This window comes from Microtus oregoni, unplaced genomic scaffold (assembly GCF_018167655.1).
Source record: "Microtus oregoni isolate MIOR12 unplaced genomic scaffold, Mior012 000091F_ref0000469, whole genome shotgun sequence".
NCBI lineage: Eukaryota > Metazoa > Chordata > Mammalia > Rodentia > Cricetidae > Microtus > Microtus oregoni.
In genome coordinates this window covers 1,473,132-1,490,586 of record NW_024544600.1, presented here as the reverse complement: position 1 = coordinate 1,490,586, position 17,455 = coordinate 1,473,132, and the positions used below count along the sequence as shown (strand labels likewise).

Below are 17,455 nucleotides of genomic sequence, written 5' to 3'. Positions count from 1 at the left end.
CTTTTAGTAAGTCTTGTATAGTATATCCCTGGAGACCCTCAAGCCTCTGCAATTTGCTTCTAATATCCGGACTAGGAACACCGGGCGGCGGAAGGTGGCCGGAACAGAGGACGCCCAGCACAGCCGGCGGGGACCAACTGGGACAGGCTGGATCCGGCAGGGACCAGAGCGGCAGCAGAGGACACAGGCTGCTGGTGGCGGGAACCATCCCAGCAGCAGAAGCAGGCTGCAGGGACCGCGCGAAACACCGAGAACAGATCGCCCCACTACAATTAAACCAAAGAGACCCCTTAGATAGCATCGATAGGAGGAGATGGGCAGGCGTCAAGGAAAGAATTCACCCAATAATCTGAAAATCAGCATGAAAACACCAGAACCCAATGATCTTACAACAGAAGGTCTCCAACACCCTAACACAGAAGAAGTGGAAAAAATTGACTTTTTGAAAGCAGTAGAGTCCCTTAAACAACATGTGAAAAATGCCCTTATAGAAATGGATGAGAAGTATAACCAAAAATTTGAAGAAATGAGTAAATATGTACATAATACCCTGGGAAACCAAGAAAGAACGATCAAACAGGTAATGGAAACAGTTCAAGAATTGAAAACTGAAATGGAAGCAAGGAAGAAAACACAAACTGAGGACCAGCTGGATATGGAAAATCTAGGTCAACGAGCACAGCCTACAGAAACAAGCATAATCAATAGAATACAAGAAATAAAAGAAAGAATCTCAGATTCTGAGGACACCATAGAGAAAATAAACACTCTGATCAAAGAAAACTGCAAAGCCAACAAATTCTCATCACAAAACATTCAGGAATTATGGGACACAATAAAAAGACCAAATATAAGAATAATAGGAATAGAAGAAGGAGAAGAGTCACAGCTCAAAGGCCCAGAAAATATTTTGAACAAAATTATGGAAGAAAACTTTCCCAACTTAAAGAAAGATATTCCTTTGAATATTCAAGAAGCATACAGAACACCAAACAGACTGGATCAAAGGAAAACATCCCCTCGCCATATAATAATCAAAACACAAAATATACAGGTTAAAGAAAGAATACTAAGAGCTGCAAAGGAAAAAGGCCAAGTAACTTATAAAGGTAAACCGATCAGACTTACACCTGATTTCTCTATGGAAACAATGAAAGCCAGAAGGTCCTGGATAGAAGTACTGCAGAAGCTAAGAGACCATGGATGCAAGCCCAGACTACTATACCCAGCCAAGCTTTCGTTCACTATAAATGGAGAAACCAAGACATTCCAGGATAAGAACAAATTTAAGCAATACGTAGCCACGAATCCAGCCCTACAGAAAGTAATAGAAGGAAAACCGCAACCCAAGGAATCCAACATTGCCAACACTGCCTACAATAACTCAGGCATCTAGCGACCCTTCACTAGCAAAACTCAAAGAAGGGAGACACACAAATTCTACTTCCAAAAACAACAAGAATATCCGGCATGAACAACCACTGGTCATTAATATCACTTAATATTAATGGTCTCAACTCACCTATAAAAAGGCACAGGCTAAGAGATTGGATACGAAAACAGGATCCAACATTCTGCTGTTTGCAAGAAACACATCTCAACCACAAAGACAGGCATCTACTCAGAGTAAAGGGTTGGGAAAAGGTCTTTCAAGCAAATGGTCCTAAGAAAAAAGCAGGTGTGGCCATATTAATTTCTAACAAAACTGACTTCAAACTAAAATCAATCAGAAGAGATCGAGATGGACACTTTATACTCATAACAGGAACAATTTGTCAGGATGATGTCTCAATCCTGAATATTTATGCCCCTAATATAAAAGCACCCATGTATGTAAAAGAAATATTACTAAAACTCAAGGCAGATATCAAACCACACACACTAGTAGTAGGAGACTTCAATACACCTCTCTCAGCAATGGACAGGTCAATCAGACAGAAACCTAATAGAGAAGTAAGAGAACTACTGGAGGTAATGAAGCAAATGGACTTAACAGACATCTATAGAACATTCCACCCAAATAGGAAAGAATATACCTTCTTCTCTGCAGCCCATGGAACCTTCTCGAAAATTGACCACATACTCGGAAACAAAGGAAACCTCCACAGATACAAAAAAATATCAGTGTCCACCTGCGTCTTATCAGATCACCACGGATTAAAGTTAGAATTCAACAACAATCCTACCTCCAGAAAGCCGACAAACTCATGGAAACTGAACAGTCAACTACTGAACCACACCTGGGTTAAGGAAGAAATCAAGAAGGAAATTAAAGTCTTCCTGGAATTCAATGAAAATAGAGAAACAACATACTCAAACCTATGGGACACTATGAAAGCAGTGCTAAGAGGAAAGTTCATAGCACTAAGTGCCCACTTAAAGAAAACAGAGAAAGCATACATCGGAGACTTAACAGCACACCTGAAAGCTTTAGAAAAAAAAGAAGCAGACACGCCCAGGAGGAGCAGAAGACTGGAAATAATCAAACTGAGGGCGGAAATCAACAAAATAGAAACGCAGAAAACAGTCCAAAGAATCAATGAAACAAAAAGTTGGTTCTTGGAGAAAATCAACAAGATCGACAAACCCCTATCCAAACTAATTAAACGACAGAGAGAGAACACGCAAATAAATAAGATCAGAAATGAAAAGGGGGACATAACCACAGACACAGAGGAAATTCAGAGACTCATTAGATCTTACTACAAAAGCCTGTATGCCGCAAAACTAGAAAATGCAAAAGAAATGGACATGTTTTTAGATAAGTGCCACATACCAAAGCTAAACCAAAACCAGGTGAACGATCTAAATAGACCTGTTAGTCGCGAAGAACTAGAAACCGTTATCAAAAATCTACCTTCCAAAAAAAGCCCAGGACCAGATGGTTTCAATGCAGAATTCTACCAGAACTTCCAAGAAGACCTAATACCTATACTCCTTAATGTATTTCACAATATAGAAAAAGAAGAGTCATTGCCAAATTCCTTTTATGAAGCTACAGTTACCCTGATACCAAAACCACACAAAGACCCAACCAAGAAAGAAAATTACAGGCCTATCTCACTCATGAATATCGATGCAAAAATTCTCAATAAAATACTGGCAAACAGAATCCAAGAACACATTAGAAAAATTATCCATTATGATCAAGTAGGCTTCATCCCAGAGATGCAGGGCTGGTTCAACATACGCAAATCTATCAATGTAATCCAGCATATAAATCAACTGAAAGAAAAAAACCATATGATCATTTCATTAGATGCTGAAAAAGCATTTGACAAAATTCAACACCCCTTTATGATAAAAGTCTTGGAGAGATTAGGGATACAAGGGTCATACCTAAATATAATAAAAGCTATTTACAGCAAGCCGTCAGCTAACATTAAATTAAATGGAGAAAAACTCAAAGCCATCCCACTAAAATCAGGAACACGACAAGGATGTCCACTCTCTCCATACCTCTTCAATATAGTGCTTGAAGTTCTAGCAATAGCAATAAGACAACATAAAGGGATCAAGGGGATTCGTATCGGAAAAGAAGAAGTTAAGCTCTCGTTATTTGCAGATGATATGATAGTATACATAAGCGACCCCAAAAACTCTACCAAAGAACTCCTACAGCTGATAAACACCTTTAGTAATGTGGCAGGATACAAGATCAACTCCAAAAAATCAGTGGCCTTCCTATACACTAAGGATAAGGAAACAGAGAGGGAAATTAGAGAAGCATCACCTTTCACGATAGCCACAAATAGCATAAATATCTTGGGGTAACTCTGACCAAGGATGTGAAAGATCTATTTGACAAGAACTTTAAGTCTTTGAAGAAAGAAATTGAAGAGGACACCAGAAAATGGAAGGATCTTCCTTGCTCCTGGATTGGGAGGATCAACATAGTAAAAATGGCAATTCTACCAAAAGCAATCTATAGATTCAATGCAATCCCCATCAAGATCCCATCAAAATTCTTCACAGACCTGGAGAAGACAATAATCAACTTTATATGGAAAAACAAAAAACCCAGGATAGCCAAAACAATCTTATACAACAAAGGAGCGTCTGGAGGCATTACCATCCCTGACTTCAAACTCTACTACAGAGCTACAGTATTGAAAACAGCTTGGTATTGGCATAAAAACAGAGAAGTCCGACCAATGGAATCGAATAGAAGACCCTGACATTAACCCACAAACCTATGAACACCTGATTTTTGATAAAGGAGCTAAAAGTATACAATGGAAAAAAGAGAGCATCTTCAACAAATTGTGCTGGCAAAACTGGATGTCAACCTGTAGAAGAATGAAAATAGATCCATATCTATCACCATGCACAAAACTCAAGTCCAAATGGATTAAAGACCTCAATATCAGTCTGAACACACTAAACCTGATAGAAGAGAAAGTGGGAAGTACTCTACAACACATGGGCACAGGAGACCACTTCTTACATACAACCCCAGCAGCACAGACATTAAGGACCTCATTGAATAAATGGGACCTCCTGAGACTGAGAAGCTTCTGTAAAGCAAAGGACACTGTCGCTAAGACACAAAGGCAACCCACTAACTGGGAGAAGATCTTCACCAACCCCGCAACTGACAAAGGTCTGATCTCCAAAATATATAAAGAACTCAAGAAACTAGACTGTAAAAGGCTAACCAACCCAATTATAAAATGGGGCATTGAGCTGAACAGAGAATTCTCAACAGAAGAACTTCAAATGGCCAAAAGACACTTAAGGTCATGCTCAACTTCCTTAGCGATCAGGGAAATGCAAATCAAGACAACTTTAAGATACCATCTTACACCTGTCAGAATGGCGAAAATCAAAAACACCAATGATAGCCTTTGCTGGAGAGGTTGTGGAGAAAGGGGTACACTCATCCATTGCTGGTGGGAATGCAAACTTGTGCAACCACTTTGGAAAGCAGTGTGGCGGTTTCTCAGGAAATTTGGGATCAACTTACTCCTGGACCCCGCAATACCACTCTTGGGAATATACCCAAGAGAGGCCCTATCATACAACAAAAGTATATGCTCTACTATGTTCATAGCAGCATTGTTTGTCATAGCCAGAACCTGGAAACAACCTAGATGCCCTTCAATGGAAGAATGGATGAAGAAAGTATGGAATATATACATATTAGAGTATTATTCAACAGTAAGAAACAAGGACTTCTTGAATTTTGCATACAAATGGATGGAAATAGAAAACACTATCCTGAGTGAGGTAAGCCAGACCCAAAAAGAGGAACATGGGATGTACTCACTCATATTTGGTTTCTAGCCATAAACCAAGGACATTGAGCCTATAATTAGTGATCCTAGAGAAGCTAAATAAGGAGAACCCAAAGAAAAACATATAGGCATCCTCCTGAATATTAACCTTCAGCAAACGATGAAAGGAGACAGAGACAGAGACCCACATTGGAGCACAGGACTGAATTCTCAAGGTCCAAATCAGGAGCAGAAGGAGAGAGAGCACGAGCAAGGAACTCAGGACCATGAGGGGTGCACCCACACACTGAGACAATGGGGATGTTCTACTGGGAACTCACCAAGACCAGCTGGCCTGGGTCTGGAAAAGCCTGGGATAAAACCGGACTCTCTGAACATAACGGACAATGAGGACTACTGAGAACTCAAGAACAATGGCACTGGGTTTCTGATCCTACTGCACGTACTGGCTTTGTGGGAGCCTAGGCAGTTTGGATGCTCACCTTACTAGACCTGGATGGAGGTGGGGGGTTCCTTGGACTTCCCACAGAACAGGGAACCCTGATTGCTTTTCGGGCTGAGGGGGGGGGGGACTTAATTAGGGGAGGGGGAGGGAAATGGGAGGCGGTGGCTGGGAAGAGACAGAAATCTTTAATAAATAAATAAATTAAAAAAAAATAATATCCGGACTAGACTGCCAAATGGAAGACATGGATACACTTGTAGCTTGCCCTGGATCTTCAGGGTCATAGGGGGTATACATCCTATAAGCGTCCTTGAGCCTTTCTAAGAAGGCTGAGGGCGTCTCTTTATTTCCCTGTATTACTTGCTTAACCTGGGCCAAATTGGTGGGGCGGCGTGCTGCCCCTCGGAGACCCACAATTAGCAACTGGCGATAGAGGTGTAGGTGTCCCCTACCTGCAGTTGTAGTGAAATCCCAGTCAGGTCGCGTCAGAAGGAAAGCCTCGTCAATTTCGTTAGGCAAAAGGGTTGGGCTCCCGTTGTCGCCTGGGACGTTTTTTCCGAGCCTCCAAAAAGACTCTTTGCTTTTCCTCCGAGGTCAGCAGGGTTTGCAAGAGTTGCTGGCAATCATCCCAAGTGGGCTGGTGGGTGACTAAAATAGACTCAATCAGGTTAGTCAGCGTTATTGGATCTTTGGAGAATGGGGGGTTATGGTGTTTCCAATAGTATAGATCTGAGGCAGAGAATGGCCAGTATTGCTGTCGGCCGTTTGGGCCCTCTCTCAAGGGTAAGGTATGAGCAGTGGAATCAGGGGGTGGTTCGCGCCTTCCCTGGAGTCTTTCCGCCATGGGTGAAGGGGCTGGGGAGACTTGTGCAGGCTGTCCACCTGCTACTGCAGTCCCTGGCCCATCGGACTCTCTGGATCCTCTGGATCTGCATAAGGAGGGGGTTCTTCTGATAGAAGGTCAGTGAGGGGAGAGTCAGGGTTCGGAGGAAGGACGGGAGGGGGCGCAGGGGTAGGTTTCAGAGGTTTTTCTTTGGGAACCTTCTCCTTAAGAATGGTGGGGTATAGGGAAGAAGAGGGTAGGGCAGGGGAAGATGCAGGAGGAAGAGGCACAGTGGTTGGCTCTCCTGGGGAGGGGGAGCCTTAGGGGCTGTAGGGGTAAGAGGAGGTTGGGGTTTATTAGAGATGTTGTTAGAGATGACAAAGAGCTGGACCCATAGGGGCGGGTCACGTGCCAAACTTTCCCAGGTAACAATGTAGGCGCGTTGGTCCGGGTGTCCATGTGGTCCTGGGCTGAACACTTTTGCCTTAACCTGGGAAATAATATTGAGATTGAAAGTGCCGTCTCGTGGGAGCCTAGGCAGTTTGGATGCTCACCTTACGAGACCTGGATAGAGGTGGGCAGTCCTTGGGCTTCCCACAGGTCAGGAAACCCGGATTGCTCTTCGAGCAGATGAGGGAGGGGGACTTGATCGGGGGAGGGGGAGGGAAATGGGAAGTGGTTGCGGGGACGAGGCAGAAATCCTTAATAAATAAATAAATTTAAATAAAAAAAAAAGAAAGTGCCGTCTCTTGGCCATTCTGATTCAACAGTAGGCCACTTGGACGAACAAAAGATCACCCATTTCTTCTTTCGAACATCGACTGACAGGTTGTCAGCTCGGGCGCGGACGTCAGGCCAGTGGTCTAAAGTAAGACTCAATGGGGTGGTTAGGGTTTGTCCCATCTTCTCAAAGAGAAGGGAACCAAATATAAAAACAAACAAAAAACAAAAAAACACACAAAGACAGAGACAGAACAGATGCTGACAGAACAGACAGAGACAGAACAGATGCTGACAGAACAGACAGACAGAACAGACGCTGACAGAACAGACAGACAGAACAGACGCTGACAGAACAGACAGAGACAGAACAGATGCGCAGCGCAGCAAAACTCAGACGGAGGCCCTGAGGGTCCGGATCCCTCTCCTCCAACTAGGACCACGTATCCTTCGGATACGGGCTGAGCTCCGAAGAGTCGGGCTCCAGAAGTCCTTGCGGACTGACTCCGATGTCCGTGGAACGTCTTCCACGGACTGCGGGGGAGAAGTACCAGGCTCGTCAGCCCCCTTCCCTCCGCCAGGTACAGCGCACTCAGACCTGAGTGTACAGAATTCGACAAAGAACACAGAAGACAACTAACAGAGCTGGCCAGCTTACCTCCCGTTGGTGAGTCGGTGATCCCTGGGTGGGGGGTCTCAATTTCCCGGCCAATGCACCAAATGAAAGACCCTCGACGAGGACCTCTTTTCGGGAGGAGACCTCCCCAACGCCAAGGAACAGGCCGAGACCGCACGGATGCAAATCGCAAGAGGTTTATTGAGTAGACACAGGTACCTGTGGGCAGCAAGATCTCTCGGAAGATTTGCGCACCTGCAAACTGGAGGGCGGGCTTTTTATAGGGAAGAGCAAAAAGCAAGTTTACAGAAGCAAAAGCGTGGTTATCGATCGACCTGAATGAGGCGGGGGCATAAATGGTTTCCCCTCTTAGCATGGGTGTCAGCAAGAAGCAAGTTTACAGAAGCAAAAGCGTGGTTATCGGAATGCGGCGGGGGGCATGAAAGGTTTCCTCTCTCAGCATGGATGCCTGGCAACAATCATCCTGTTCCTATCTTATAGCTAACCTGCTTTGTTGACATCCTATCTTATTGACATCTTGCCTTGCAGTCTTCCTATCTCTATCTCCTGTTCTCTCAGGCACCTGGGATGTTCTAACGGGAGCAGGCTGGCTGCTGATCCGGAGATTTGTTTAAAACAAACAGGACGTTCCCCCGGGAGCATGCTAGCTGCGGGTTTTGAGGAGGGGGTCTGTAGGGTCTTTCAAGGACCTGGGTAGGCTGTCCAGTGAGGGTAAATAAAATCTGAAGGAGTTGTTGGCAGTCATCCCAGGCAGGTCGGTGAGTGAAAATGACAGAGTCTAAAAGACTAAATGAGGGTCCTAGGGCTCTCAAAAAAGTTGGGGTTCCGGTTTTGCTCATTTGTAGAGGTCACTAGTGGCAAAGAAGCAATATTGATAGATATCATCTCCATCTGAACTCTGTCTTATCATTCTCAAGGGGAAGGCGACTGAGTCCGTGGTGCAGGGATTTTCCCACTGTGCCCTTCCTCGGGTGAGTGGGGGTGAGAAGGGGGCTTCCCCTCCCTACGTCCCGGCTTGGGCTCTCTGTTCTGACACAGCAGTTGGACCAGGGAGAGCCCTGAGCTCAGCTATGGCAGGGTTTTTAAGGAGTAGGGAATTTTGGATTCAGACGGGGATTGAACTCCTGATTGGGCAGGAATGGAGCAACAGAAATCTTGTCAAATCCCAAGGGATTTGTATTGGCGTTGCTGCAAGGAAATTGGCAACCTATTTACAAGTTATGCAAACTACCCTTAATGTTCTGGAGCATCTAGTACTGTTTGTCTCAATTCAGATTGGTCCCCTGCAGGGTAAAGTTTGTGGTTTTTCCTGGTTGTTGTAAGGGTGATGCCTAGTCCAGTATTGTTGTCTGCAGCCTGTCATGGCTGGACTGATGTTAAGTTAGGCCTCTTCAGTGCCACTGTGATTTGTTTAATAAAAACCTAAAGGGCCAATAGCCAGGCAGGAGGCGTAGATAGGACTGCAGGACAAAGAGAGCTCTGGGAGGAAGAACGGCAGAGGAGCTAGCTAGACAGAGAGGAAACAGGAAAACAGAGACAAGGTAACAAGCACGTGGAAGAAAGTGGATTTAAAAATATGGGTTAATTTAAATCATAAGAGGTAGTTAGAAGCAAGCCTAAGCTAAGGCCAAGTTTTCATAATTAATAATAAATCTCCATGACCTTTTTTTGTGAGCTGGTGGCCCAAAAAGATAAATCCATCTACAAAAAGCAGGTCAGGGGACCTCTAAAAGGAGGACTAATGAGCCATGGCCTATCCAACTCATCCTTCCCTCTTCTTGCAACTCTGGACATTGAATTTTTGGGGACTCAGAACTAAAACAGCTGGGCGGAAGCCTTCTTTGCATCACTTCACTGCAGGCTGAGTTTTCCCGTCCTGACCACCTGTTCCCAAGTAACCCGCAGTCACTTCCCAAATAAGTGACTTGGAAACTTCATATAAATTCCAAAGGCTCAGTCAATAGCTCAGGCTTGTTTTTCTTTTTTAAGATTTATCTATTTATTATGTATACAGTATTCTGTTTGGGTGTGTGTCTGCACACCAGAAGAGGACACCAGATCTCATTACAGATGTTTGTGAGCCACCATGTAGGTACTAGGAATTAAATTAAAGACCTCTGGAAGAAGAGCCAGTGCTCTTAACCGCTGAGCCCTCTCTCCAGCCCTAGCTCAGGCTTGTTACTAGCTACATTTTAAGATATATTTATTTATTATGTATACAACATTCTGTTACTAGCTACATTTTAACATTTATTTATTATTATGTATACAACATTCTGTTACTAGCTACATTTTAAGATTTATTTATTTACTATGTATACAACATTCTGCCTCCATGTATACCAGAAGAGGGCACCAGATAAATGGCTGGGAGCCACCATGTGTGGTTGCTGAGAACTGAATTCAAGACCTTTGGAAAACCAGCCCGGGGCTGGAGAGATGGCTCAGAGGTTGGGAGCACTGACTGCTCTTCCAGAGGTCCTGAGTTCAATTCCCGGCAACCACATGATGACACACAGCCATCTGTAGTGAGGTCTGATGCCCTCCTCTGGCCAGCAAGCATACAGACAGATAGAACACTGTATACATAATAAATAAATAAATCTTTAAAAAAGAAAAGAAAAAAGAAAGAAAACCAGCCGGTGCTCTTAACCTCTGAGCCCTCTCTCCAGCCCCATTCCACCATACCTTCTTTCAACCCAGCACATGGTCTCCTGCTCCCTGTGCATCTGGCTGGCTACTCCTCTGCCTCTGCTGTTCTTCTTCCCTGCGTTCTCTCTGTGTCAGGCTATCTTGCCCAGTCTCTTCCTGCCTAGCTATCAGTCACTCAGCTTTTTTTTAACAGTGAGAGCAATACATATTCACAGTGTACAAAGATTTCCACAGCAATTCACCTCTCTGTCTCGTCAGCTCAGATCAGCGTGACATCCTTCAGGACCACCTCAATTCCTTGACTGCTAACATATCCCCCCAAAACAAACAAATAAACAAAAACAGAAAAACAAAATCACTAGCTCTGATTACTGCTAAGGATGGGATTTGTGCCCTCCTTCATGACCAATACTTCTTCATGCCAACAAATCTAACTGGTTTGAAATGGAGCCCAAAGACACAGGGACCAGACAAAAACCTCTGCTTCCCTCCTACTCTGGCTCCTTTTCCTGTGGATCACTCTTTCCTCCTTATTATCCTTATATTTAGGTTTTATCCTGTCTTTTTTGTTTATTTGTTTGTTTTTGTTTTTTGAGATAAGGTTTCTCTGTGTAGTTCTGGCTATCCTGGAACTAGCTCTGTAGACCAGGCTGTCCTCAAATTCACAGAGATCTGACTGCCTCTGCCTCCCGAGTTCTGGGATTAAAGGTGTGCACCTCCACTGCCAGGGAAATTATTTATTTATTTTTATTTTATGTACATTGGTGTTTTTCCTGCATGCATGTCTGTACGGAGCATCCAATCCCCTGAAAGAGGAATTACAGACAGCTGTAGGCTGCCTTGTAGGTGCTGGGAATTGAACCCAGGTCCTCTGGAAGAGTAGCCAGTGCTCTTAACTGCTGAGCCATGTAGTGATATTTTTGTTTGTGGTGTAGCAAATAAAGCTTGCCTGAAGATCAGAATACAGAGCTAAGGCACTAGATAGCCGTAGAGGCCAGGCAGTGGTGGAACAAACTCCATTTTGAGACAGGACCTAACTAGAGAGGTGAGTGCAGCCCAGGAAAAGTCATAAACTTTCCCAAGAAACTGTGCCTATGTTTCTGGTCCTCCAAATGAATTCACGGAGCCGGATTTCCAATGCAAATTACATGAGGGTTTTCAATATTCAAACTCAAGTTTGGACCAGCACCTTTCCAGCACCCAGCATGGTCTGGCAGGGAGTCCCTCCAGAACTTTTAAAGGGGAAATGCAGTAATCAGGGGAGTTCATGTCCTGTCATCTTGGGATTGGGTAAGGAGGGCGTAGGGTAAGGTAGTTTCTGAAACCATTGGTCAGTTTTGGGGCACGAAAACCTAACAAAAAAGCCATTAATAACTGAAAAGGTATCAGGATGCCTACAAGGAACATCTGGACCTCGTTAAATTCTTTGGCCCTGCTCCCTATCTCCTTTATTGGCCATTTTCAGGGTATCTGTTCAAATTCTGCTATCACGGCACATTTTTGGAGCTGAGATCTGGCCCTGCTCATTAAATGGTTTAAGATGAAGCCTCTTTTTAAAATAGAGTTTGCAAAGTCAGGTCCTCACACCTGCCTGGTCAAAGTCACCCAGCAGGGTATCCAAACAACATCTGTTTACATCCGCTTGCTTCAAATGTCCTTGTAGGTACCAGATTAACCACTGTCTTGACTGTTTTAAAATTTCCCCTACACCCAACCAACGAATTCAAAAGTTGTATACTTGCACCCAACCCCCAAATGCCAAGGCTTGCGCCACCCTGCTTGTGATGTTTCCCTTTAGAGCCCCCCTACCCTAAAGCTTCAGGGTCCTTTTCCCCCACCTGCTGCAGCAGTGTGTTGGATTGTGGTCTAGGTTAGCTAACTTGTAGTCAATAAACCCCAATGTGTTTGCATCGGATGCTGGCTCTGCGGTGGTCTTTGGGGGGCCCAGTGACACAGGTTTAACAATACACACCTTCAATCTCAGCACTCAGGAGACAGAGGCAGACGGATCTCTGTGAGTTCAAGGCCACCCTGGGCTACACAAGATTGAATCTGTCTAAAAGAGAAACAGAGCTCATACAAAGGTGATCCCAACACTTAGGATCACAAACCCTTAATCCCAGCACTAGGGAGGTGGAGACAGGAGTGATATGGCTGGACAGAGAGAGAGAAATATAAAATCGAGGAGACAGGAGCTCAGATTCAGTCTGAGGGTTCCTACGGACAGGATCGCCTCTTTGGTCTGAGCATTGGTAAGAACTCTAATGGCTGGCCGTTCTGCTTCTCTGATCCTTTAGCTTTTACCCCCGATAGCTGACTCTGAGTTTTTATTATTAAGACCAATTTGTGCAACAGACCCATCTCTCCAGCCCCCTTACCCTGTCTTTTAAATATTTATTTTACTTGCTGAACATCACCCTAAACCCAAACTAAATGTTTCACACAAGCTCTCCCAATAGCGCTCACTCCACGACAGCTTGTTCCTGATACATCCGCTGAAATGGTCTGCTGTTTAGATCGCTGCCGTGGAGACGCAGGCTAAAATGACCTCCATCCCTTTCACCCTGGGCCAAATACAATTCTTTGCCTCGTCGTCAATTTCTCTCTTGAGAAGCAAAAAGCAGCAGCTCCCTGTTATTCTGCTGGCTCATTTCAATGTGGCCGTCCCGGCAATGGGACGAGTCACTGTCACCCACTCCGTTTCTCCTGCTTCCGCTCCTCCCTCTGTCCATATCTTCCAGAAAATCCCCCCGTTTTTACTTTCTAACCAGATCATACAGCCCTGTGATAATTATTTTTTTTCATTATCTTCAGGAATACAGGACGGCGATCGCCTGACCAGTCATGGCCGATCAAGTTAAGATAGGCCTGCTACTTGATCAGAGCCACCCCCCCCCAAAACACCCGTGGATTCACAACTGTATGCACTAACAAAGACCCTCCTCCGCAGAAAACAGCTGTCGTGTCGGCCCTGCATTTTTTATATCCTCTCAGAGTTAGGAATGGTAGTTTCGTGCTGAAAACTACACTTCCCAGATTCCCTTGAGCACTGCAGAAGTCATTCCTACCCCATCAGGGGCGGCAGTGGCGGCATCCTCATCTAGGTCATCCATGCACGTGGGTGACAAGGATACCCCCTCCCTGTGGCTGTGAATAAACATGGTCCCGCCCAAGGCTCCCTCGGCCTTCCGTCTCTCTACAGCTATTTTACTAATCTAACACAAATGCCAGTGCAACTCGGCACTGCTGTGGGATTTCATTCAAAAGTCCGAGACATTGAATTGTTGAGTGCACGCACTGCCAGAGGGAACTTCTCAGTAGATTTGAGGATTAAAGATCCTGGGTCCCTTCCCGGGAACGTCCCTTACTCTCCTCCCAGGTAGGTGGTCCTCTTTCTCCCTTCCCCACCTGCAGCCCAGAGGCTGAACTCTGTGGGAGATCTGGGGATTTCCTGGTCTACTCCAACAGAATACTTGACTGGTATTCTTAGTAAAGGGGGTGGGGGCAGACACAGGGACAGACAGACAGACAGATAGACAGGAAGAGAGAGCCAAAGACCCCACTCAGTCAGCCGGCTACAGGGAAGAAATGATGCTCCCTCTCCAGGACTGCCCCGGATTGATGATGGAGACCCAGAGCTTTCAGGATCTCCTAACCTCTTTGCTGCAGCTCTGGAGAGACCAGAAACACACAACGCCCAGAAGGAAACAGCCAAATGCTTTATTAAAGGCGTACGCCTTTAATCCCAGCACTTGGGAGGCAGAGGCAGGACAGCTAGTTACACAGAGAAACCCTGTCTCAAAAAAAAAAAAAAAGTGCAAATACACTCTAAGAGAATCTAGCTACCATTAAAAAAAGACCAACAGAGGACTCCCTACTGACAGGAAGGAGTGTTCAGGCAGTTTGGGAAGAAGGGATTTGTAGAATACCAAAGGGAAAGCAGGAGGAGCGCCCCCCCCCTTTTCTCCCTCACCCCAGACAGGGTCCTCTGGAAGCTATGCAAAGAAACTCTGTCAAGAAAAAAATTGTTTCAAAAGTAGAATAAACAGAGTCATGATGAAACTGACTTCAGGGAGACTTGAGAACTGAGTTTCAGAAAACAGCACTGGAATAACTTACTAAATTCCTGTTGTTCCTGTGTGGACTTCGCTGGAATGAACTCAAGAGTGGAGGGCAAGAGGGGAAGCGGCTGAAACACCACCCTTGGGAAGCATGCCCACCGAGCTTCTGTGCTCAGGGAGAAGGCAGCACTCCTGGCTTCTGACACAGAGAGTGGTACCCCGGCTTTGGAGCCCACCGCCCAATCAGTCTTCCGGCTGCTGAGTACCTAGTGGCCCTAAGCACTGATGTCACCCTTCTTCCCAACAGACAGTGACCAGAATACGGCTGAAGACACTGAGGACAAGGACTGGAACAATGTCAAAGCACCCTAGCCTGTGAGCTGTTTTCATCCTCAGCTTTCTGTCACTTCGCGGTTCTGCATTGGTCTTCTCTTTGACTTCACCACCAGGGTCATCATTGGGCACGTAGGGTTATTTAACAATAATTGATCACGGGCTACTGCTGCTGCTGCTGCTGTTCCTCCTCCTCCTCTTCTTTTTGAGACAGGGTCTCTCTATGTATCCCTGGCTAGCCTGGAACTCTCAGAGATCCACCTACCTCTGCCCCCCTGAATGCCGGGATTAAAGGCATGCCCCACCACCTGGTCGATCTCAGGCTTTTTTTAGGTTTTTGAAGACAGGGTTTCTCTGTAGCTTTGAAGCCTGTCCTGCAACTCACTCTGTAGACCAGGCTGACCTCGAACTCACAGAATTCCGCCTGCCTTTGCCTCCCAAGTGCTGGGATAAAGGCGTGTGCCACCACTTCCCGGCCTTTAGGCTTCTTTTGGAAGGGAAAAAAATGTTTAAATTTATCAATTCCTTGATGATGATAGCCTACTATTTTAAAATTTATTTTTAGTTTCGTTTACTTATTGTTTTGTTTTGTTTTCAAAGACAGGCTTTCTCCTTGTAGCCCTAGCTGTCCTGGAACTCACTCTGTAGACCAGGCTGACCTCAAACTCAAGAGATCCAACTACCTCTGCCTCCTGAGTGTTAGAATTAAATGTGTGGACGCCACAACCAGCCTATTATTATTTCTGTTCCCCCCCCCCACAGGAAATCGAAGACGCTTTCTCCATCAGGGTGACACAATTGACAAATTGTTCTTGAAATTCAAATCAACAAGTAGCAGAGAGAAGGAACTGGTTCAGCCAAATTAGTAGTTATTCAAATTATGCTGCTATGTTTGTCTAGCATCGTGTAACATGTGAGCGAAAAGGAAAATACAAGTGCAGTCAAAATTGACATGCCAAAGCCGGGCGGTGGTGGCGCACGCCTTTAATCCCAGCACTCGGGAGGCAGAGGCAGGCGGATCTCTGTGAGTTCGAGGCCAGCCTGGTCTACAAGAGCTAGTTCCAGGACAGGAACCAAAGGCTACGGAGAAACCCTGTCTCGAAAAATAAAAAAAAAAAAAATTGACATGCCAAGGTGGTCATGCGTTCCTGAGGGGCCCTGGCACTCGCCAAGGGCAGGAGGATCGCCAGAATTTCAAGGCCAGCCTGGTCTATGCAGCAAGTTTCAGGCTAGCCAGGAGTACCCAGAAAGATCTTATTTTGAAAACGAGATTGTATTAATTTATACACGACTGTAATAAAAAAAATTCAACGTATGGGGGCTGGAGAGATGGCTTAGAGGTTAAGAGCACTGACTGCTCTTCCAGAGGACCTGGGTTCAATTCCCAGCAACTACATGGCAGCTCACAACTGTCTGTGACTCCAATCTAGGGCATCTGACCTCCTTGAATGGACATACCTGCAGGTAAAACACCAATGCACATAAAACAATAATAAATAAATTATAAAAAATATTAAAAAAATTCAACCTAGCCCTTCATGTCTGTTTTTTAAAATTAATTAGCAGGGGTGAAGGCTGGAGGTGGCGGGGGGCAGACGGGGTCTCAACTCTGGAACTCATGGTAATCCTTCTGCCTCAGCCTCCTAAGTGGTGAGATCACAGGCAGAAGCCACCAAGTCCAATCCCTCATATCAGATTGATCATTGCGCTGGAAGGCAGAGTGCATGGCCCTAGTGGGTTCGGTCTCATGATGGCCCCTCATTCCCCTGAAGAAGCATGAAGGAATCTTTTATCCGTCATGATCCTACCGTCTTCCACAAGGGATTCTTTATGCTCCTGGGGATTTTGCATGTATGGAAGCCTAAGACCACGGCGGAAGAACTCTCTAGTCATTGAAAATAGAGAGGGGAGGTGGGCTGACAACCTGAACCCCGGGGGTTCCCAACCTTCCTAACGCAGCCACCCTTTAACACAGTTCCTCATGTGTGCTGACCCCCCACCATAAAATTATAAAATGATTGCATTGCTACTCCGTAACTGTAATTTTTAAGCCTGTTATGAATCGTAATGTAAAGATGCGCTAAGCAACCCCTAGGGGGTTTCGACCCACAGATTCAGAGTCGCTGCCCTAACCAAAGTGACCGAGAACTCGCGCTGTTTTCTCAAGAAAAAAAAAGATGCCCATTCCTCTCGCTGCCTACATAACGATTAAGGGAGAATTTCTGTAATTTTAACGAATCTGAGATAAAGAATGAACACCCGTTTCTACATCATTTCTTTCAGGCGGACAGCTGAGGAACAGCTTTGCTCTCGCGAAGCGCTTTCTCTCTTCTGAGTACTCGGTCCAGAGCACATACACCTTTCTCATTGGTCAGATTTCCTGTCAGTCTGCGCTACAACTACTATTGGTCCATTTTGAAGGTTCTCCCGCCTCCCTTACTTAATTGGTCCATTCGAACAGGCCGTCTACTATTGGTTCCTCTAAACGGCTCTAATGAGAGTGGCTCGGTGATTGGTTGCTCTGGTTTGGGCGGGCTAGGCGGAGAT

The 17,455-nt window shown here is 45.3% G+C and overlaps 1 pseudogene; it reads right to left on the bottom strand.

Annotated features, from left to right (window-relative positions):
• Nucleotides 1-5,883: 5,883 nt before the first annotated feature.
• On the bottom strand, nt 5,884-13,627 carry LOC121442333 (annotated as a pseudogene).
• Between the last annotated feature and the right edge of the window lie 3,828 nt (nt 13,628-17,455).